The sequence below is a fragment of the Triticum aestivum genome, chromosome 1A, assembly GCF_018294505.1.
Source record: "Triticum aestivum cultivar Chinese Spring chromosome 1A, IWGSC CS RefSeq v2.1, whole genome shotgun sequence".
NCBI lineage: Eukaryota > Viridiplantae > Streptophyta > Magnoliopsida > Poales > Poaceae > Triticum > Triticum aestivum.
The window spans coordinates 104216217-104241197 of record NC_057794.1 but is presented as its reverse complement, the minus strand read 5'-3'; the positions used below and the strand labels follow the sequence as shown (position 1 = coordinate 104241197).

At 46.0% G+C, this 24981-nt stretch overlaps 1 pseudogene; it reads left to right on the top strand.

Annotated features, from left to right (window-relative positions):
- The first annotated feature begins 23424 nt into the window (after nt 1–23424).
- Nucleotides 23425–24278, top strand: LOC123157901 (monooxygenase 2-like; annotated as a pseudogene).
- Nucleotides 24279–24981: the final 703 nt, after the last annotated feature.

Here is a 24981-nt window from a genome sequence, read left to right as displayed (position 1 = left end):
CATGATAAATTTAAGTTCAATTAATCATATTACTTAAGAACTTCCACTTAGATAGACATCCCTCTAGTCCTCTAAATGATCACGTGATCCATATCAATTAAACCATGTCCGATCATCACGTGAGATGGAGTAGTTTTCAATGGTGAACATCACTATGTTGATCATATCTACTATATGATTCACGCTCGACCTTTCGGTCTTAGTGTTCCGAGGCCATATCTGCATATGCTAGGCTCGTCAAGTTTAACCTGAGTATTCTTCTTGTGCAAAACTGGCTTGCACCCGTTGTATGTGAACGTAGAGCTTATCACACCCGATCATCACGTGGTGTCTCGGCACGACGAACTATAGCAACAGTGCATACTCAGGGAGAACACTTGTACCTTGAAATTTAGTGAGAGATCATCTTATAATGCTACTGCCATACTAAGCAAAATAAGATGCATAAAGGATAAACATCACATGCAATCAATATAAGTGATATGATATGGCATCATCTTGTGCCTTTGATCTCCATCTCCAAAGCACCGTCATGATCACCATCGTCACCGGCTTGACACCTTGATCTCCATTGTAGCATCATTGTCGTCTCACCAACTATTGCTTCTAAGACTATCGCTACCGCTTAGTGATAAAGTAAAGCAATTATATGGCGATTGCATTTCATACAATAAAGCGACAACCATATGGCTCCTGCCAGTTGTCGATAACTGTGTTACAAAACATGATCATCTCATACAATAATTTATATAATCACGTCTTGACCATATCACATCACAAACATGCCCAGCAAAAACAAGTTAGACGTCCTCTACTTTGTTATTGCAAGTTTTACGTGGCTGCGACGGGCTTAGCAAGAACCATTCTTACCTTCGCATCAAAAACCACAATGCGGTATAGTAATTGATTTTTGATCTTCAGAAAGAACCCTGTTCATTGAATCCGATTCAACTAAAGTTGGGGAAACTGACACCCACCAGACACGTGTGTGCAAAGCATGTCGGTAGAACCAGTCTCATGAACATGGTCATGTAATACCGTCGAATCAAGAAACATCTAGTGACGGCAAGCAATATGTATATACCCACGCCCACAACTCCTTTGTGTTCTACTCGTGCATATAACATCTACGCATAGACCTGGCTCGGATGCCACTATTGGGTAACGCAGTATTTCAAACAAATTTCCTACGATCATGCAGGATCTATCTACGAGATGCATAGCAACGAGAGGGGAGAGTGTGTCTACATACCCTCATAGACCGAAAGTGGAAGCATTGAGTAACGCGGTTGATGTAGTCGAACGTCTTCATGATCCAACCGATCAAGTACCGAATGCACGGCACCTCCGCGATCTGCACACGTTCAGCTCGGTGACGTCCCTTGAACTCTAGATCCAGCTGAGGCCGAGGGAGAGTTTCGTCAGCACGACGGCGTGTTGACAGTGATGATGAAGTCACCGACGCATGTCTTCGTCTAAGCACTACGACAATATGACCGAGGTGGAAATCTGTGGGAGGGGGACACCGCACACGGCTAAGAAATCAACTTGTGTGTCTAAGGGGTGCCCCACTCCCCCGTATATAAAGGAGGGGAGGAGGAGGAGGGCCAGCCACAAGGGGCGCGCCCAAAGGGGGGATTCCTGCTCCTAGTAGGAGTAGGTTTCCCCGTTTCCTAGTCCAATTAGGAGAAGAAGGAAGGAGAGGAGAGGGGGAAGGAAAGAGGGGGGCGCCGCCCCCTCCCTAGTCCAATTCGGACCAGCCCATGGGGGGCGGCCACCCCTTGAGGCTCTTCTCCTTTCCCGTATGGCCCATTAAGGCCCACTACTTCCTCCGGCGAATTCCCTCAACTCTCCGGTACTCCGAAAAATACCCGAATCACTCGGGTCCTTTCCGATGTCCAAATATAGCCTTCCAATATATCGATCTTTACTCTCGACCATTTTGAGACTCCTCGTCATGTCCGTGATATCATCCGGTACTCCGAACAACCTTCGGTACATCAAATTGAAGGAAATATGCCCTAGAGGCAATAATAAAGTCATTATTTATTTCCTTATATCATGATAAATGTTTATTATTCATGCTAGAATTGTATTAACTGGAAACATAATACATGTGTGAATACGTAGACAAACAAAGTGTCACTAGTATGCCTCTATTTGACTAGCTCGTTGATCAAAGATGGTTATGTTTCCTAACCATAGACATGAGTTGTCATTTGATTAACGGGATCACATCATTAGGAGAATGATGTGATTGACTTGACCCATTCCGTTAGCATAGCACTTGATCGTTTAGTTTGTTGCTATTGCTTTCTTCATGACTTATACATGTTCCTATGACTATGAGATTATGCAACTCCCGTTTACCGGAGGAACACTTTGTGTGCCACCAAACGTCACAACGTAACTGGGTGATTATAAAGGTGCTCTACAGGTGTCTCCAAAGGTACTTGTTGGGTTGGCGTATTTCGAGATTAGGATTTGTCACTCTGATTGTCGGAGAGGTATCTCTGGGCCCACTCGGTAATGCACATCACTATAAGCCTTGCAAGCATTGCAACTAATGAGTTAGTTGCGGGATGATGTATTACGGAACGAGTAAAGAGACTTGCCGGTAACGAGATTGAACTAGGTATTGAGATACCGACGATCGAATCTCGGGCAAGTAACATACCGATGACAAAGGGAACAACGTATGTTGTTATGCGGTCTGACCGATAAAGATCTTCGTATAATATGTAGGAGCCAATATGGGCATCCAGGTCCCGCTATTGGTTATTGACAAGAGAGGTGTCTCGGTCATGTCTACATAGTTCTCGAACCCGTAGGGTCCGCACGCTTAACGTTCGTTGATGATATAGTACTATATGAGTTATGTATGTTGATGACCGAATGTTGTTCGGAGTCCGGGATGAGATCACGGACATGACGAGGAACTCCGGAATGGTCCGAAGATAAAGTTTGATATATGGGATAGTAGTGTTTGATCTCCGGAAGGGGTTCCGGATGTTTCCCGAAATGTTTGGGCAGGAGAACACTTTATCTGGGCCAAAAGGGAAAGCCCACGAGGCTTTTGGAAAGTGCAAAAAGAAGTTTTGCGGAGACCAGAGGCTAGACGCCAGGAACCCTAGCGTCTAGGGGGTAGATTCCGGGAACCCTGGAGTCTAGCCCTGGAGTCCGAGAAGGACTCTTGCCTTTCGGGTGAAACTGACTTTGAGGAGGCTTTTACTCCAAGTTTCGACCCCAGGGCCCAACATATAAATAAAGGGGTAGGGCTAGCACCAAAGACACATCAAGAAATACCAAGCCATGTGCCGGCAACCCCGTCCCCTCTAGTTTATCCTCCGTCATAGTTTTCGTAGTGCTTAGGCGAAGCCCTGCGGAGATTGTTCTTCACCAACACCGTCACCATGCCGTCGTGCTGCCGGAACTCATCTACTACTTCACCCCTCTTGCTGGATCGAGAAGGCGAGGACGTCACCGAGCCGAACGTGTGCAGAACTCGGAGGTGTCGTGCTTTCGGTACTTGGATCGGTCGGACGTGAAGACGTACGACTACATCAACCGCGTTGATATAAAGCTTCCGCGAACGGTCTACAAGGGTACGTATACAACACTCTCCCCTCTCATTGCTATGCATCACCATGATCTTGCGTGTGCGTAGGAATTTTTTTGAAATTACTACGTTCCCCAACAGTGGCATCCGAGCCTAGGTTTTATGCGTTGATGTTGTGCACGAGTAGAACACAAGTGAGTTGTGGGCGATATAAGTCATACTGCTTACCAGCATGTCATACTTTGGTTCGGTGGTATTGTTGGATGAAGCGTCCCGGACCGACATTACGCGTACGCTTACGCGAGACTGGTTCTACTGACGTGCTTTGCACACAGGTGGCTGGCGGGTGTCAGTTTCTCCAACTTTAGTTGAACCAAGTGTGGCTACGCCCGGTCCTTGCGAAGGTTAAAACAGCACCAACTTGACAAACTATCGTTGTGGTTCTGATGCGTAGGTAAGAATGGTTCTTGCTTAAGCCCGTAGCAGCCACGTAAAACTTGCAACAACAAAGTAGAGGACGTCTAACTTGTTTTTGCAGGGCATGTTGTGATGTGATATGGTGAAGACATGATGCTAAATTTTATTGTATGAGATGATCATGTTTTGTAACCGAGTTATCGGCAACTGGCAGGAGCCATATGGTTGTCGCTTTATTGTATGCAATGCAATCATGCTGTAATGCTTTACTTTATCACTAAGCGGTAGCGATAGTCATGGAAGCAAAGGTTGGCGAGACGACAATGATGCTACGATGGAGATCAAGGTGTCGCACCGGTGATGATGGTGATCATGACGGTACTTCGGAGATGGAGATCACAAGTACAAGATGATGATGGCCACATCATATCACTTATATTGATTGCATGTGATGTTTATCTTTTATGCATCTTATCTTGCTTTGATTGACGGTAGCATTATAAGATGATCTCTCACTAAATTTCAAGATAAAAGTGTTCTCCCTGAGTATGCACCGTTGCCAAAGTTCGTCGTGCCCAGACACCACGTGATGATCGGGTGTGATAAGCTCTACGTCCATCTACAACGGGTGCAAGCCAGTTTTGCACATGTAGAATACTCAGGTTAAACTTGACGAGCCTAGCATATGCAGATATGGCCTCGGAACACTGAGACCGAAAGGTCGAGCGTGAATCATATAGTAGATATGATCAACATATTGATGTTCACCATTGAAAGCTACTCCATTTCACGTGATGATCGGTTATGGTTTAGTTGATTTGGATCACGTGATCACTTAGAAGATTAGAGGGATGTCTTTCTAAGTGGGAGTTCTTAAGTAATATGATTAATTGAACTTTAATTTATCATGAACTTAGTCCTGGTAGTATTAGCATATCTATGTTCTAGATCAATAGCTCGCGTTTAGTTCCCCTGTTTTATTTTTGATATGTTCCTAGAGAAAACTAAGTTGAAAAATGTTAGTAGCAATGATGCGGATTGGATCCGTGATCTGAGGTTTATCCTCATTGCTGCACAGAAGAAATATGTCTTTGATGCACCGCTAGGTGACAAACCTATTGCAGGAGCAGATGCAGATGTTATGAACATTTGGCTAGCTCAATATGATGACTACTTGATAGTTTAGTGCACCATGCTTAAACGGCTTAGAATCGGGACTTCAAAGACGTTTTGAACGTCATGGACCATATGAGATGTTCCAGGAGTTGAAGTTAATATTTCAAGCAAATACCCGAGTTGAGAGATATGAAGTCTCCAACAAGTTCTATAGCTAAAAGATGGAGGAGAATAGCTCAAGCAGTGAGCATGTGCTCAGATTGTCTGGGTACTACAATCGCTTGAATCAAGTGGGAGTTAATCTTCCAGATAAAATAGTGATTGACAGAATTCTCTAGTCACCATCACCAAGTTAGTAGAACTTCGTGATGAACTATGATATGCAAGGGATAACAGAAACGATTCCCAAGCTCTTCGTAATGCTAAAATCGACAAAGGTAGAAATCAAGAAAAATATCAAGTGTTGATGGTAGACAAGACCACTAGTTTCAAGAAAAGGGAAAAGGGAAGAAGGGGAACTTCAAGAAGAACGGCAAACAAGTTGCTGCTCAAGTGAAGAAGCCCGAGTCTGGTCCTAAGCCTGAGACTAAGTGCTTCTACTGCAAAGGGACTGGTCACTGGAAGCGGAACTGCCCCAAGTATTTGGCGGATAAGAAGGATGGCAAAGTGAACAAAGGTATATTTGATATACAGATTATTGATGTGTATTTTACTAGTGTTCGTAGCGACCCCTCGGTATTTGATACTGGTTCAGTTGCTAAGAGTAGTAACTCGAAATGAGAGTTGCAGAATGAACAGAGACTAGTTAAGGGTGAAGTGGCGATGTGTGTTGGAAGTGGTTCCAAGATTGATATGATCATCATCGCACACTCCCTATACTTTTGGGATTAGTGTTGAACCTAAATAAGTGTTATTAGGTGTTTGCGTTGAGCATGAATATGATTTGATCATGTTTATTGCAATACGGTAATTCATTTAAGTAAGAGAATAAATTGTTGTTCTGTTTACATGAATAAAACCTTATATGGTTACACACCCAATGAAAATGGTTCGTTGGATCTCGATCATAGTGATACACATATTCATAATATTGAAACCAAAAGATGCAAAGTTAATAATGATGGTGCAATTTATTTGTGGCACTGCCGTTTAGGTTATATTGGTGTAAAGCGCGTGAAGAAAATCCATGCTGATGGGCTTTTGGAATCACTTGATTATGAATCAATTGATGCTTGCGAACCATGCCTCATGGGCAAGATGACTAAGACTCCGTTCCCTGGAACAATGGAGCGAGCAACTGACTTATTGGAAATAATACATATTGATGTATGCGGTCCGATGAGTGTTAAGGCTCACGGCAAGTATCGTTATTTTCTGACCTTCACAGATGATTTGAGCAGATATGGGTATATATACTTAATGAAACACAAGTCTAAAACATTTGAAAAGTTCAAAGAATTTCAGAGTGAAGTGGAGAATCATCGTGACAAGAAAATAAAGTTTCTACGATCTGATCGCAGAGACAAATATTTGAGTTACGAGTTTGGTCTTCAATTAAAACAATATGGAATAGTTTCACAAAATCGTGCCACCTGGAACACCATAGCTTAATGGTGTGTCCAAACGTCATAACCGTACTATTATTGGATATAGTGCAATCTATGATGTTTCTTACCGATTAACCACTATAGTTTTGAGGTTATGCATTAGAGACAGCTACATTCACGTTAAATAGGGCACCATCTAAATCCGTTGAGACGACTGTTGGAAATATGCCCTAGAGGCAATAATAAATTAGTTATTATTATATTATATTTCATTGTTCATGATAATCGTTTATTATCCATGCTAGAATTGTATTGATAGGAAACTCAGATACATGTGCGGATACATAGACAACACCATGTCCCTAGTAAGCCTCTAGTTGACTAGCTCGTTGATCAATAGATGGTTATGGTTTCCTGACCATGGACATTGGATGTCGTTGATAACGGGATCACATCATTAGGAGAATGATGTGATGGACAGGACCCAATCCTAAGCCTAGCACAAGATCGTGTAGTTTGTATGCTAAAGCTTTTCTAATGTCAAGTATCATTTCCTTAGACCATGAGATTGTGCAACTCCCGGATACCGCAGGAGTGCTTTGGGTGTGCCAAACGTCACAACGTAACTGGGTGGCTATAAAGGTGCACTACGGGTATCTCTGAAAGTGTCTGTTGGGTTGGCACAAATCAAGACTGGGATTTGTCACTCCGTGTAACGGAGAGGTATCTCTGGGCCCACTCGGTAGGACATCATCATAATGTGCACAATGTGACCAAGGAGTTGATCACGGGATGATGTGTTATGGAACGAGTAAAGAGACTTGCCAGTAATGAGATTGAATGAGGTATGGGGATACCGACGATCGAATCTCGGGCAAGTAACATACCGATAGACAAAGGGAACTGAATACGGGATTGATTGAATCCCCGACATCGTGGTTCATCCGATGAGATCATCGTGGAACATGTGGGAGCCAACATGGGTATCCAGATCCTGCTGTTGGTTATTGGCCGGAGAGGTGTCTCGGTCATGTCTGCATGGTTCCCGAACCCGTAGGGTCTACACACTTAAGGTTCAGTGACGCTAGAGTTGTTATGGGGAATAGTATGTGGTTACCGAAGGTAGTTCGGAGTCCCGGATGAGATCCCGGATGTCACGAGGAGTTCCAGAATGGTCCGGCGGTGAAGATCGATATATTGGACGAAGGGTATTGGAGTCCGGAAGTGTTCCGGAGGTACCAGGCTATGGCCAGCATGACCGAAAGGTGTTTCGGGAGCCCCGGCAAGTGTTGGAGGGCCTCATGGGCCAAAGGGGAAGGGGCAAACCAGGACACTAAGGGTTGGTGCGCCCCCCACACCCTTTCCCACGTTACTTGGGGAGGTGGGGCGCCTCCACCTGGCTTGGGAGGCAAGCCTCCACCTGCTTGGCTTGGGGGGCAAGTCTCCCTAGGATTTTCCCTAGGGAGATCCAATCTGCCTAGCCGCCGCCCCCTAGGGGAAACCCTAGGGCGCCTCCCCCTCCCCCCTTGCCCCTATATATAGTGGAGGGGTGGGAGGGCAGCCGCGACCTCTTCCCTGGCGCAGCCCTCCCTCCTCCTACCTTCTCCTCCTCCTCCATGGTGCTTGGCGAAGCCCTGCCGGAGAACCACAAGCTCCTCCACCACCACGCCGTCGTGCTGTTGGACTTCTCCCTCAACTTATCCTCTCCCCTTACTGGATCAAGAAGGAGGAGACGTCCCCGGGCTGTACGTGTGTTGAACGCGGAGGCGCCGTCCGTTCGGCGCTTGATCGGATCTTCCGCGATTTGAATCGATGTGAGTACGACTCCATTAACCGCGTTCTTGTAACGCTTCCGTGTCGCGATCTACAAGGGTATGTAGATGCACTCCCCTTCCTCTCGTTGCTAGATTACTCCATAGATTGATCTTGGTGATGCGTAGACAATTTTTAATTTCTGCTATGATCCCCAACAGTGGCATCATGAGCTAGGTCTATGCGTAGTTTCTATGCACGAGTAGAACACAAGTTGTTGTGGGTGTCGATTTTGTCAATTTACTTGCCGTTACTAGTCTTATCTTGATTTGGCGGCATCGTGGGATGAAGCGGCCCGGACCGACCTTACACATACTCTTACGTGAGACTGGTTCCACCGACTGACATGCACTAGTTGCATAAGGTGGCTAGCGGGTGTCTGTCTCTCCCACTTTAGTCGGATCGGATTCGATGAAAAGGGTCCTTATGAAGGGTAAATAGAAATTGGCATATCACGTTGTGGTTTTGGTGTAGGTAAGAAACGTTCTTGCTAGAAACCTATAGCAGCCACGTAAAAACTTGCAACAACAATTAGAGGACGTCTAACTTGTTTTTGTAGCATATGCCTTGTGATGTGATATGGGCAAAAGGATGTGATGAATGATATATGTGATGTATGAGATTGATCATGTTCTTGTAATAGGAATCACGACTTGCATGTCGATGAGTATGACAACCGGCATGAGCCATAGGAGTTGTCTTAATTTATTTATGACCTGCGTGTCAACTTAAACGTCATGTAATTACTTTACTTTATTGCTAAAGCGTTAGCCATAGTAGTAGAAGTAATAGATGATGAGACAACTTCAAGAAGACACGATGATGGAGATCATGGTGTCATGCCGGTGACAATGATGATCATGGAGCCCCAAAGATGGAGATCAAAAGGAGCAAATGATATTGGCCATATCATGTCACTATTTGATTGCATGTGATGTTTATCATGTTTTACATCTTATTTGCTTAGAACGACGGTAGCTTAAATAAGATGATCCCTCGTAATAATTTCAGGAAAGTGTTCCCCCTAACTGTGCACCGTTGCGAAGGTTCGTTGTTTCGAAGCACCACGTGATGATCTGGTGTGATAGATTCTAACGTTCGAATACAACGGGTGTAAGCCAGATTTACACACGCAATACACTTAGGTTGACTTGACGAGCCTAGCATGTACAGACATGGCCTCGAAACACAGAAGACCGAAAGGTCGAACATGAGTCGTATAGAAGATACGATCAACATGAAGATGTTCACCGATGATGACTAGTCCATCTCACGTGATAATCGGACACGGCCTAGTTGACTCGGATCATGTATCACTTAGATGACTAGAGGGATGTCTATCTGAGTGGGAGTTCATTAAATAATTTTATTAGATGAACTTAATTATCATGAACATAGTCTAAATTGTCTTTGCAAATATGTTGTAGATAAATAGCTCACGTTGTAGCTCCCTGTTTCAATACATTCCTAGAGAAAGACCAAGTTGAAAGATATTGTAAGCAATGATGTGGACTGGGTCTGTAGTCCGAGGAGTGTCCTCACTGCTACACAGAAGGCTTACGTCTTTGATGCACCGCTCGATGTGCAAACCCCTACAACGTCATCTGTGGATGTTGTGAACACCTAACAGACACATCCTGATGACTACTTGATAGTTTAGTGCACCATACTTTATGGCTTAGAATCGGGATTCCAATGACGTTTTGAACGCCATAAGACATATGAGATGTTCCAAGTGCTGAATTGGGATTTCAGGCTCATGCCCATGTTGATAGGTATGAGACCTCTGACAAGTTCTTTTGCCAACAAGATGGAGGAGAATAGCTCAGCTAGTGAGCATGTGCTCAGAATGTCTGGGTGTTGCAATCACTTAAATCAAGTGGGAGTTAAACTTCCAGATAAGATAGTGATTGGTAGAGTTCTCTAGCCACTATCACTAAGCTACTAGATCTTCGTGATGAACTATGACATGCAAGGGATGGAGTTGATCCCGGAGATGTTCGCGGTGCTTAAGACCGCAAAAGGTAGAAATCAAGAAGGAGCATCAAGTGTTGATGGTTTAACAAGACCACTGGTTTCAAGAAGGGCAAGGGCTAGAAGGGAAACTTCATGGATGGCAAACCAGTTGCCGCTCCAGTGAAGGAACCCAAGGTTGAACCCAAACCCGAGACTAAGTGCTTCTATTGTAAGGGGAACGGTCACTGGTAGCAGAATTACCCCAAATGCATGGTAGATAAGAAGGCTGGAAACTTCAACAAAGTATATACGTGTTATTAATGTGTACCTCACTAGTACTCCTGGTAGCAGCTGGGTATTGGATACCGGTTCAGTTGCTGTTATTGGTGACTTGAAGCAAAAGCTACGGACTAAACGGAGACTGGCTAAGGGCGAGGTGACGATGTGTGTTGGAAGTGTTTCCAAAGTTGATGAGATCACCATCGCACGCTCCATCTGCCTTCGGGATTAGTATTGAACCTAGATAAATGTTATCAGGTGTCTACGTTGAGCATGAATATGATTAGATCATGTTCATTGCAATACAGTTATTCATTTAAGTTAGAGAATACTGGTTATTCTGTTTACATGAATAATACCTTTCATGGTCATGTACCCTATGTGAATGGTTCATTGAATCTCGGTCGTGGTAATACACATGTTCACGCCAAAAGATGTAGAGTTAATAATGATAGTACCACTTTCTTGTGGCACTGCCGCTTAGGTCATATTGGCGTAAGATGCATGAAGAAACTCCATATCGATGGATGTTTGGAGTCACTTGATTTTGAATCGCTTGACACATGTGAGCCATGCCTCATGGGCAGGATGACTAAAACCCCGTTTTCAGGTACAATGAAACGGGCAAGTGACTTGTTGGAAATCATACATGCTGACCCGTGCGATCTAATGAGAATTGAAGCGTGCAGTGGATATCGCTATTTTCTCATCTTCACTGACGATTTGGGTAGATATAGGTATATTTACTTAATGAAGCACAAGTCTGAAACGTTTGAAAAGTTCAAGCGATTTCAGAGTGAAGTTAAGAATCATCATAACAAGAGGATCATGTTCCTACGATCTGATCAAAAGGGGATTTTCTGAGTTATGAGTTTGGCAATCACTTAAGACATTGTGGAATTGTTTCGCAGTTGAAGCTACCTGGAACACCACAGCGTAATGGTGTGTCCAGATGTCATAATCGAACCTTATGAGATATGGTGCGATCTATGATGTCTCTTACTGATCTACCGCTATTATTTTGAGGTTATGCATTAGAGACAGCTGCATTCACTTTAGATAGGACACCATATAAGTCCGTTGAGATGACGTCGTATGAACATTGGTTTGGCAAGAAACCAAAAAAGTTGTCATTTCTTAATGTTTGGGGCTGCGATGCTTAAGGCTTTAGCTGGAGAAGCTCGAACCCAAAAGCGGACAAACACATCTTCATAGGATACCCAAAGGTGATAGTTGGGTATACCTTCTATCTCAGATCTGAGGGCAAATTGTTTGTCGCTAAGAACGGGTCCTTTCTCGAGAAGGAGTTTCTCTCGAAAGAATTGAGTGGGAGGAAGATAGAACTTGATGAGGTTGTCGAACCTTTATTTCAACCAGAAAGTGATGCAACACAGAAAGATGTTTTCTGTGGCGCCTACGTCTGTTGAATAGGAAGTTAATGATAGTGATCATGAAGCTTCGGATCAAGTTGCTATCGAACCTCGTAGGTCGACAAGGATATGTACTACTCCTGAGTGGTACGGTAATCCTGTCTTAGATATCATGTTGTTAGACAACAATGAACCTACAAGCTATGGAGAAGCGATGGTGGGCCCGTATTCCGACAAATGGTTAGAAGCCATGAAATCCGAGATAGGATCCATGTATCAGAAAAAAGTATGGACTTTGGTGGACTTGCCCGATGATTGGCGGGCCATTGAGATAAATGGATCTTTAAGAAGAAGACGGACGTGGGCGGTAATGTTACCGTCTATGAAGCTCGACTTGTGGGAAAGAGTCTTTTCACAAGTTCAAGGAGTTGAGTACGATGAGAATTTCTCATCCGTAGCGATGCTTAAGTCCGTCGGAATCATGTTAGCATTAGCTGTATTTTTCGATTATGAAATCTGACAGATGGATGTCAAAACAAGTTTTCTTACCGGTTTTCGCAAGAAAGAGTTGTATGTGATACAATCAAAGTTTTGTCGATCCTAAGGATGCTAAAAGGTATGCTGGCTCCAGCGATCCTTCTATGGACTAGAGCAAGCATCTCGGAGTCAGAATATATGCTTTGATGGAGTGATCAAAGCTTTTAGGTTTATACGATGTTTGCTAGAAACTTGTATTTACAAGAAAGTGAGTGGGAGCACTACAACATTTCTGATAAGTATATGTGGATGACATATTGTTGATCCGAAATAATGTAGAATTTCCGGAAAGCATAAACGGTTGTTTGAAGAGTGTTTTTCAAAGGAAGACCTGGATAAAGCTGCTTACATATTGGGCATCAAGATCTATAGAGATAGATCAAAACGCCTGATGATACTTTCAAAGAACGCACACCTTGACATGTTTTTGAAGGAGTTCAAAATAGATCAGTCAAAGAAGGGGTTCTTACCTGAGTTGTAAGGTGTGAAGTTGAGTAAGACTCAAAGCTTGACCACGGCAGAAGAAAGAGAAAGGACGAAGGTCGTCCCCTATGCTTTTGTCATAGGCTCTATACGGTATGCCATGCTGAGTACCGCACCAGATGTGTGCCTTGCCACATGTCTAGCAAGAGGGTACAAAGGTGATCTAGGAGTAGATCACCAGATAGCGGTCAAAATTATCCTTACAAGAATAAGGAAATGTTTCTCGGTTATGGAGGTGATAAAGAGTTTGACGTAAAGAGTTACGTCGATGCAAGCTTAACACCTATCCGGATAGCTCTAAGTAGAGATACTGGATACGTATAATGGAGCAACAATTTGGAATAGCTCCAAGTGGAACGTGGTAGCAGCATCTACGATATGACATAAAGTTTTGCGAAATACATAGGGATCTGAATATGGCAAGACCCGTTGACTACAACCTCTCTCACAAGCATAACATGATCAAACCCAAAACTCATTGAGTGTTAATCGCATAGTGATGTGAACTAGATTAGTGACTCTAGTAAACTCTTTGAAAGTTGGTCACATGGCGACGTGACCTGCGAGTGTTAATCACATGGCGATGTGAACTAGATTATTGACTCTAGTGCAAGTGGGAGACTGTTGGAAATATGCCCTATAGGCAATAATAAATTAGTTATTATTATATTATATTTCATTGTTCATGATAATCGTTTATTATCCATGCTAGAATTGTATTGATAGGAAACTCAGATACATGTGTGGGACATAGACAACACCATGTCCCTAGTAAGCCTCTAGTTGACTAGCTCGTTGATCAATAGATGGTTATGGTTTCCTGACCATGGACATTGGATGTCGTTGATAACGGGATCACATCATTAGGAGAATGATGTGATGGACAAGACCCAATCCTAAGCCTAGCACAAGATCGTGTAGTTCGTATGCTAAAGCTTTTCTAATGTCAAGTATCATTTACTTAGACCATGAGATTGTGCAACTCTCGAATACCGTAGGAGTGCTTTGGGTGTGCCAAACGTCACAACGTAACTGGGTGGCTATAAATGTGCACTACGGGTATCTCCGAAAGTGTCTGTTGGGTTGGCACGAATCGAGACTGAGATTTGTCACTCCGTGTAACGGAGAGGTATCTCTGGGCCCACTCGGTAGGACATCATCATAATGTGCACAATGTGACCAAGGAGTTGATCATGGGATGATGTGTTACGGAATGAGTAAAGAGACTTGCCGGTAACGAGATTGAACGAGGTATGGGGATACCGACGATCGAATCTCGGGCAAGTAACATACTGATAGACATAGGGAATTGAGTACGGGATTGATTGAATCCCCGACATCGTGGTTCATCCGATGAGATCATCGTGGAACATGTGGGAGCCAACATGGGTATCCAGATCCCGCTGTTGGTTATTGGCCGGAGAGGTGTCTCGGTCATTTCTGCATGGTTCCCGAACCTGTAGGGTCTACACACTTAAGGTTCGGTGATGCTAGAGTTGTTATGGGGAATAGTATGTGGTTACCGAAGGTAGTTCGGAGTCCCGGATGAGATCCCGGATGTCACGAGGAGTTCCGGAATGGTCCGGCAGTGAAGATCGATATATTGGACGAAGGGTATTGGAGTCCGGAAGTGTTCCGGAGGTACCAGGCTATGGCCAGCATGACCGAAAGGTGTTTCGGGAGCCCCGACAAGTGTTGGAGGGCCTCATGGGCCAAAGGGGAAGGGGCAAACCAGCCCACTAAGGGTTGGTGCGCCCCCCACACCCTTTCCCACATTACTTGGGGAGGTGGGGCGCCTCCACCTGGCTTGGGAGGCAAGCCTCCACCTGCTTGGCTTGGGGGGCAAGTCTCCCTAGGATTTTCCCTAGGGAGATCCAATCTGCCTAGCTGCCGCCCCCTAGGGGAAACCCTAGGGCGCCTCCCCCTCCCCCCTTGCCCCTATATATAGTGGATGGGTGGGAGGGCAGCCGCGACCTCTTCCCTGGCGCATCCCTCCCTCCTCCTACCTTCTCCTCCTCCTCCATGGTGCTTGGCGAAGCCCTGCCGGAGAACCACAAGCTCCTCCACCACCACGCCGTCGTGCTGTTGGACTTCTCCCTCAACTTCTCCTCTCCCCTTACTAGATCAAGAAGGAGGAGACGTCCCCGGGCTGTACGTGTGTTGAACGCGGAGGCGCCGTCCGTTCGGCGCTTGATCGGATCTTCCGCGATTTGAACCGCCGCGAGTACGACTCCATCAACCGCGTTCTTGTAACGCTTCCGTGTCGCGATCTACAAGGGTATGTAGATGCACTCCCCTTCCTATCGTTTCTAGATTACTCCATAGATTGATCTTGGTGATGCATAGAAAATTTTAAATTTCTGCTATGATCCCCAACAACGACACCGTATGAACTATGGTTTGGCAAGAAACCTAAGCTGTCGTTTCTTAAAGTTTGAGGTTGCAATGCTTATGTGAAAAAGTTTCAACCTGATAAGCTCAAACCCAAATCGGAGAAGTGCATCTTCATAGGATACCCAAAAGAAAATGTTGGGTACACCATCTATCACAGATCCGAAGGCAAGATATTCGTTGCTAAGAATGGATCCTTTCTAGAGAAGGAGTTTCTCTCGAAAGAAGTGAGTGGGAGGAAAGTAGAACTTGATGAGGTAACTGTACCTGCTCCTTTATTGGAAGGTAGTTCATCACAGAAATATGTTCCTGTGACTACTACACCAATTAGTGAGGAAGCTAATGATGATGATCATGTAACTTCAGATCGAGTTGCTACCGAACCTCGTAGGTAAACCAGAGTGAGATCCGCACTAGAGTGGTACGGTAATCCTGTTCTAGAGGTCATGTTACTTGACCATGACGAACCTACGAACTATGAGGAAGCAATGATGAGCCCAGATTCCGCGAAATGGCTTGAGGCCATGAAATCTGAGATGAGATCCATGTATAAGAACAAAGTATGGACTTTGATTGACTTGCCCAAAGATCGGCGAGCCATTGAGATTAAATGGATCTTCAAGAGGAAGACGGACACTGATAGTAGTGTTACTATCTACAAAGCTAGAATTGTCGCAAAAAGGTTTTTTGACAAGTTCAAGGTGTTGACCACGATGAGAATTTCTCACTCGTATCTATGCTTAAGTCTGTCCAAATCATGTTAGCTATTGTCGTATTTTATGAAATCTGGCAAATGGATAAACAAAACCGCATACCTTAATAGGATTTATTAAAGAAGAGTTGTATATGATGCAACCAGAAGGTTTTGTTGATCCTAAAGGTACTAACAAAATATGCAAGCTCCAGCGATCCATCTATGGACTGGTGCAAGCATCTCGGAGTTGGAATATACGCTTTGATAAGTTGATCAAAGCATATAGTTTTATACAGACTTGCGGTGAAGCCTGTATTTACAAGAAAGTGAGTGGGAGCACTACAGCATTTCTGATAAGTAATGTGAAAGACATATTGTTGATCGGAGATAATGTAGAATTATTCTGCAAATCATAAAGGAATATTTGAAAGGAGTTTTTCAAAGAAAGACCTCGGTGAAGCTGCTTACATATTGAGCATCAAGATCTATAGAGATAGATCAAGATGCTTGATAAGTTTTTCAATGAGTACATACCTTGACAAGATTTTGAAGTAGTTCAAAATGGAACAGTCAAAGAAGGAGTTCTTGCCTGTGTTACAAAGGTGTAAAGTTGAGTAAGACTCAAAACCCGACCACGGCAGAAGATAGAGAGAGGATGAAAGGCATTCCCTATGCCTCAGCCATAGGTTCTATAAAGTATGACATGCTGTGTACCAGACCTATTGTGTACCCTGCCCTGAGTTTGGCAAAGGAGTACAATAGTGATCTAGGAGTAGATCACTGGACATTGGTCAAAATTATCCTTAGTGGAATAAGGATATGTTTCTCGATTATGGAAGTGACAAAAGGTTCGTCGTAAAGGGTTACGTCGATGCAAGTTTTGACACTGATCCAGATGACTCTAAGTCTCAATCTGGATACATATTGAAAGTGGGAGCAATTAGCTTGAGTAGCTCCATGCAGAGCATTCTTGACATAGAAATTTGCAAAATACTTACAGATCTGAATGTGGCAGACCCGTTGACTAAACTTCTCTCACAAGCAAAACATGATCACACCTCAGTACTCTTTGGGTGTTACTCACATAAGCGATGTGAACTAGATTATTGACTTTAGTAAACCCTTTGGGTGTTGGTCACATGTCGATGTGAACTATGGGTGTTAATCACATGGTGATGTGAACTATTGATGTTAAATCACATGGCGATGTGAACTAGATTATTGACTCTAGTGCAAGTGGGAGACTGAAGGAAATATGCCCTAGAGGCAATAATAAAGTTATTATTTATTTCCTTATATCATGATAAATGTTTATTATTCATGCTAGAATTGTATTAACCGGAAACATAATACATGTGTGAATACATAGACAAACAGAGTGTCACTAGTATGCCTCTATTTGACTAGCTCATTGATCAAAGATGGTTATGTTTCCTAACCATAGACATGAGTTGTCATTTGATTAACGGGATCACTTCATTAGGAGAATGATGTGATTGACTTGACCCATTCCGTTAGCATAGCACTTGATCGTTTAGTTTGTTGCTATTGCTTTCTTCATGACTTATACATGTTCCTATGACTATGAGATTATGCAACTCCCGTTTACCGGAGGAACACTTTGTGTGCCACCAAATGTCACAACGTAACTGGGTGATTATAAAGGTGCTCTACAGGTGTCTCCAAAGGTACTTGTTGGGTTGGCGTATTTCGAGATTAGGATTTGTCACTCCGATTATCGGAGAGGTATCTCTGGGCCCACTCGGTAATGCACATCACTATAAGCCTTGCAAGCATTGCAACTAATGAGTTAGTTGCGGGATTATGTATTACGGAATGAGTAAAGAGACTTGCCGGTAACGAGATTGAACTAGGTATTGAGATACCGACAATCGAATCTCGGGCAAGTAACATACCGATGACAAAGGGAACAACGTATGTTGTTATGCGGTCTGACCGATAAAGATCTTCGTAGAATATGTAGGAGCCAATATGGGCATCCAGGTCCCGCTATTGGTTATTGACAAGAGAGGTGTCTCGGTCATGTCTACATAGTTCTCGAACCCGTAGGGTCCGCACGCTTAACGTTCGTTGACGATATAGTACTATATGAGTTATGTATGTTGATGACCGAATGTTGTTCGGAGTCCGGGATGAGATCACAGACATGACGAGGAACTCCGGAATGGTCCGGAGATAAAGTTTGATATATCGGATAGTAGTGTTTGATCTCCGGAAGGGGTTCCAGATGTTCCCCGAAATGTTTGGGCACAAGAACACTTTATCTGGGCCAAAAGGGAAAGCCCACGAGGCTTTTGGAAAGTGCAAAAGGAAGTTTTGCGGAGACCAGAGGCTAGACGCCAGGAACCCTGGCGTCTAGGGGGTAGACGCCGGGAACCCTGGCGTCTAGCCCTGGAGTCCGAGAAGGACTCTTGCCTTTCGGGTGAAACCGACTTTGAGGAGGCTTTTACTCCAAGTTTCGACCCCAGGGCTCAACATATAAATAAAGGGGTAGGGCTAGCACCAAAGACACATCAAGAAACACCAAGCCGTGTGCCGGCAACCCCGTCCCCTCTAGTTTATCCTCCGTCATAGTTTTCGTAGTGCTTAGGCGAAGCCCTGCGGAGATTGTTCTTCACCAACACCGTCACCACGCCGTCGTGCTGCCGGAACTCATATACTACTTCGCCCCTCTTGCTGGATCAAGAAGGCGAGGACGTCATCGAGCCGAACGTGTGCAGAACTCGGAGGTGCCGTGCTTTCGGTACTTGGATCGGTCGGACGTGAAGACGTACGACTACATCAACCGCGTTGATATAACGCTTCCGCGAACGGTCTACGAGGGTACGTAGACAACACTCTCCCCTCTCGTTGCCATGCATCACCATGATCTTGAGTGTGCGTAGGAATTTTTTTGAAATTACTACGTTCCCCAACACAAATCACATAACTCATAATACAAATCGTCATCGAACGTTAAGCGTGCGGACCCTACGGGTTCGAGAACTATGTAGACATGACCGAGACGCATCTTCGGTCAATAACCAATAGCGGAACTTGGATGCTCATATTGGCTCCTACATATTCTACGAAGATCTTTATCAGTCAAACCGCATAACAACATACGTTGTTTCCTTTGTCATCGGTATGTTACTTGCCCGAGATTCGATCGTCGGTATCCTCATACCTAGTTCAATCTCATTACCGACAAGTCTCTTTACTCGTTCTGTAATGCATCATCCCGCAACTAACTCATTAGTCACATTGCTTGCAAGGCTTATAGTGATGTGCATTATCGGGAGGGCCCAAAGATACCTCTCCGATACACAGAGTGACAAATCCTAATCTCGATTTATGCCAACTCAACAAACACCATCAGAGACACTTGTAGAGCATCTTTATAGTCACCCAGTTACGTTGTGACGTTTGATAGCACACTAAGTGTTCCTCCGGTATTTGGGAGTTGCATAATCTCATAGTCATAGGAACATGTATAGGTTATGGAGAAAGCAACAACAGTAAACTAAATGATCATAGTGCTAAGCTAACGGATGGGTCTAGTCCATCACATCATTCTCTAATGATGTGATCCTGTTAATCAAATGTCAACACATGTCCATGGCTAGGAAACTTAACCATCTTTGATTAATGAGCTAGTCAAGTAGAGGCATACTAGGGACACTCTGTTTGTCTATGTATTCACACATGTACTAAGTTTCTGATTAATACAATTATAACATGAAAAATAAACATTTATCATGATATAAGGAAATAAATAATAACTTTATTATTACCCCTAGGGCATATTTCCTTCAACGCCGGCCAAAGTCCACTTAAAGCTAATTAAACATTAACTAAAACATAAAAAAAGTCTGCGCCCGCCTGCTGCCGCCTCGCACGCTGCCCTAGATGTCGTCGGCCTTGCCCTTGCCCTTGGCATTAACGCCGTCGTCGCCATCGCCGGTGAGGTCGATGAAGACGGGAGCAGGGCCAACCCACTCGAACACCGCCTGGCACGCTGCCAGGGTAGCCTCCTCTGGCGTCTGCTAGGGCGGCGGCATTGCGGCTAGCCGCACGCGCTCCTCCTCCTCCTCCTCGAGCCGGAGCGTCTCCGTGTCGCGTTGGAGCATGGCCTCATAGCACATCTGCTCCTTGCCGTTGGCATGCTCCTGGCGGAGCCAGTGCGCCTTCCAGCGCTCGAGGTGGGCCGCCTCCTGCGTCGGCGTCATGGTGAAGTGGACGGGAGGCGCGCTCACCCACTCACGGTACTGGCCCGTCCACGAGTAGGCCTCCTCCGGCCAAGTGGGTGGAGTCAGGGAGCGCTTCCGCGTCGGCTTCGGCTTGGGCTGGACGGGCGGCGACGGTGGCGGTGGCGGCACGAACAACGGGGTGTGGATGGAGTCCCCCACCGCCGATAGGGCAAGGGCTTGCTCCAGCCCATCCCAGTGCGCGTCCTCCTCGAGGCGGCTAGCCTCCAGTGTGTGTTGTAGGGCCTCCTTGAGGGCGGCTTGGTACTCCGCCTCCGCCTCCATGTCCTCCGGCTCTACCTGTGGGGGCGGCGGTGGGAACGGCGGCGGGACGACGTCGACACCTGAACGCCATTGCTCCTCGTGTTCGAGGGTGAACCAAGCCTCCTAGTTGGGAGAGTCGGCGACGTACTCATGTAGCTGACGCTGCTCCGGTGTGAGCTGCGCGGCGCCTGCGCACGTCCTCGTCGTGCGCCCGCTGGCTCCGCGGAACCGTCGACACCGGGATCCGCCGCGGATCCAGCCAATGGTGCGGCAGCGTGACATCGGGGTACGGCCGCGGCTGCCTGTACTCCCAGTGCCACCGGGGGTGCCCTTGCCCTTGCCCTTGCTGCCCGCCGAAACACGCCGGCGCAGGAGGAGGAGGGGAGGGGGAGTACGGGAGGACGAGGCGCCGGGGGTGCCCTTGCCCTTGCCCTTACTGCTGCCAAAGAGGCCCATGGCGCGCTAGGGTTTGTTGTCGCCGGCGAGGAAGCAAAGGGAGTGGTGGGGGCTAGATGTGGACGGGAGAAGTGGATGAGGCCGGCCCCCGCCGCACGCGTGCTTAAAAAAGAACGCTTCCACTGGCTGACTAGTGGCCCCGCTATCGGTGGTCGTCATAAATAAGACGACGGGCGGCGGTTGGGTGGCCTACAGGTGGGGACGCGGCGGACGCCGAGGAGACGCGCGGCGCATCCACTTCGCGTCCACGCCAACACATTCCAGACGCAATTTTAGGCCAGAAATGGGTTGGCGCGGATGCCAGACGGACGCGGTTTGTGTTTGGATCGACGCGTTAGACCTCCACTTTTGTCCGCGCCGACCCAAACGGACGCAGGCAGATGAAATGGGTCGCCCCATTGGAGTTGCTCTAAAGGCAGGCTGTACATGTATTAACTCTGTACCAGTTAACATAATTCCTACCTAGATATTCAGATATGTGGGTGCATCAGAGTTAGTAAAGTAGTATATTTACACCACTTTAATCTGATGCACACAAGCAAGCATACTTAAGGCCATGCTCCCTTCGTCCGGTGAAAAATGTACATATATTTTTTTTGGACAAATTATGAAGTAGAATAAAAAATGCATTGGAAATGTGCAAGCTACCATATCTTTTGTCTTTAATTACTCAACCGCCAATAAGTTAAGTGCATGTAAAAATTAAGGAGACCATATGTAGAATATTATTGGTCTTGATTACTGTGTGACGAGAGAAAAATATTTTTTTCTACTTTAAAATGTATTGGAAAGATAGATGTACACTATTTTATGGACAAATTTTAAACCCAAACGCATACTCTTCACCGGACGGAGGGAGTATATGATAATACTAAAAAACTTACATGATTTTAGATTATATTAGTAATAATTTCTCCTATAATTAATGCAATGGTAACATGTCATGTTGATCAAGTACTATCATCTTATCAGAATACTTCAAACTGGAAACGAGTTCAGTAGGGGGGAAATAGGCAGGAAAAAACGTCCATGCCGCATGCCTGCTGAACCTGACAATTATAACCCGTCGGTCAGAACGCACACAATATTTTAAATAAGGTAAATTATGGCAACATTTTTACTAAATAAGATAAAATGGATGAAATCTCGTTAAATGGGGTAATTAGTATCAAAATTGTTAGGGAGTAAAAACCAGAATTCGCTCTTTTTTTTATAGGAACCGTTGGTGATACTCAAGATAGGGCCAATAACATGTGGCGGCTATTAACTCTAATTGAACGGTCGTGCGGCCGACTGATTTTTTTCATTGGATCAGCCGGTTGAATCTAAGAGCATTTCTAACAGATCTTTTATATCGTTTTTACAGTTCACGGAAAATCACTTTTATGGACTGGTACGGACGGTGATCACATAGACCTTGTATAATCAACCCGTAAAAAAGAACATTATCTGAATATATGTCTTCCTCACGTCAATTTGAAATCGACCACCGATCGACGTGCGGACGAGGAAGACACGGCCAGAGCAGAGGCCGGCAGACGGACGGACGAGCGAGACGCGGGACGGCCACGACACGCGGGCAGAGGCCAGGGGGCGCGGGCGGTGGCTGAGCGCGCACGACCGGACTCAGCTAGCTAGCTTGCTCGCATCGATTCAGCTAGTGCGGCCGCAGCTAGCTGGCCAGCTTCTCGCATCGATGCGCGGCGGCTGGGCGGCGGCGGCGGTGCAGTCACTGCAGGCGGCGAGCTTCAAGGTGTTTGTGGGAGCTGAAATTCTCCAACTGCTAGCGTTGACTGGTATTTGGCGCCTGGTAAAATTGCCTCCGAAACTGAAGATACACGGGTCTCGAGCATGTGTTCACAGGGCCCTGTAAAAAAAAGGGTCAGGCGATTTTAAAAAATTTATTCAGGTCCATTTTTTCAACTGAAACTGTAAAAAACGGTTATTTTACGGGTTTAATCATTTATACAGGGTCTGTTAAAGATGCTCTAAGAGTTTTCGCTAAACTAATGGAGTTTCAAGGCATTAGGGGTCTATCCCTGTTTTCTTCTCTTCTTTAAAATCTATCCCTAATAATAAAATACGGATTGACTCCGTAGGTTCACCGTCACAATACGCTTTCGCTCAGTCATAATACGTTTTTACGATTCGTATAGACAAAATCATAATATAAACGAGGTGGTACTAATTAGCTCTAGCTAGATTGGTTGGTTGATTCGTGTCAACAGGCGCTCTCTTCTGAAAGTCCACCGATTACGTGGCCTAGACCTCATTGCTATCAGCAGCGGCGGCAAGCATGCAACGGCAAGAGGAGTCCAGCGAGGACATCGTGATCGTGGGAGCCGGGCTCACCGGGCTCGCCGCCGCGCTCGGGCTGCACATGAAAGGGGTGAGGAGCGTGGTGCTGGAGTCGTCCCCGGCGCTCCGGGCCTCGGGGTTCGCCTTCGCCACCTGGCCCAACGCCTTCCGCGCGCTCGATGCCCTCGGCATCGGCGACCAGATCAGAAAGCTCTACCTGCACATCCAAGGGCTGCACGTCATGTCGGCGTCCACGGGTGAGATAGCGAAGGAAGTGGACTTCAGGGACGAGTTCCGCTGCGTCAGGCGTGATGTGCTGCTGTAGGTCCTGGCGGCGGAGTTGCCGACGGACACCATCCGCTACTCCTCCAGGATCGTGTCCATCGACGACGGCGCCAAGATGCTCCACCTCGCCCACGGCTCGACTCTCCGGGCAAAGGTGCTGGTCGGCTGCGACGGGATCAACTCCGTCTCCGTGGTGGCCAGATGGCTGGGGCTCACCAAGCCGTCGCACCCCCGGGCGCTCCGCCACGCGGGGCCTCGCGCGTTACCCTCGACGGTCATGGTTTCCCGCCCAAGTTCTTGCTGGCCGGCGTGGCCTGGGTACTTGGGCGGCAGAACGGCTCGTGGTGGCACGGCGGCACGATGGTGCATGCGACGCGGCCTTGGCCCATCGCAGTGGTGCCAAGAACGCGATGCTCGCGGCCAGGTAGGCCAAGGCGCGTGGGCTATTCGGGAACGCGGTTGCCGTTGGTGCATGGTGGTGACGGTCAGGAGCAGTGCAGCAGCGACTCCTGCAGACAGACGTGTGATGCTCGCGACAGCGCACGGGAGGCGGAGGCATGCGAGTGAGAGCCGGCGACGCACATCAGATGGCAATGGCATTGAGGCTCGGCACCAGCACACCAGCGGCAGCCAGCAACGCAGCGAGCGGCTGCATCGAGCCGTGATGCGAAAACCAGCATTCCAGCAGTTGCCTGACAGCCCGAGCATGCACTGCTGCGGAGCCAAAGCACGGCGGCGAGTGTAACCTGTTCGGGAACGGCTGCACACTGACTAACACTCGAGGCAGCTCCCAAACAGTAATATTTCTACATATATTACACACGTATTCTATTTGTTTCTCTTCACAATTTTTTAATTTCATCGTACATATAGCAATGTATGTATATGCACAGTGCCAATGCATATGATAACAATGCAAGTCCCTCCCATTGCATGTTGTATTTTTTATATGGATTACATAGTTCTGCAAGTGCACATATATATGCCAACAAAGCTAGCTTATACTGGATTTTATTACTATTGTGCTCAAGCTACAGTATGAAGCTTTAATTAGCACTTAATTACTCTTCTTGCTATGCTTGCAGAGGTAGAGGGATCATGCCTCATATGCAGAGTTACGCCTCATATGCAGAGTTACGTATACCTAAGAATCAGGTGCAATTTCATCGTATTTTTATTTACTTTCTACGGCTTCTTCTCCAAGTGCATATTTAGTGTATATATGTAGAACAATTGAGAGGGAGGCCCCACTGTGAGAGTTTGCAGTTTG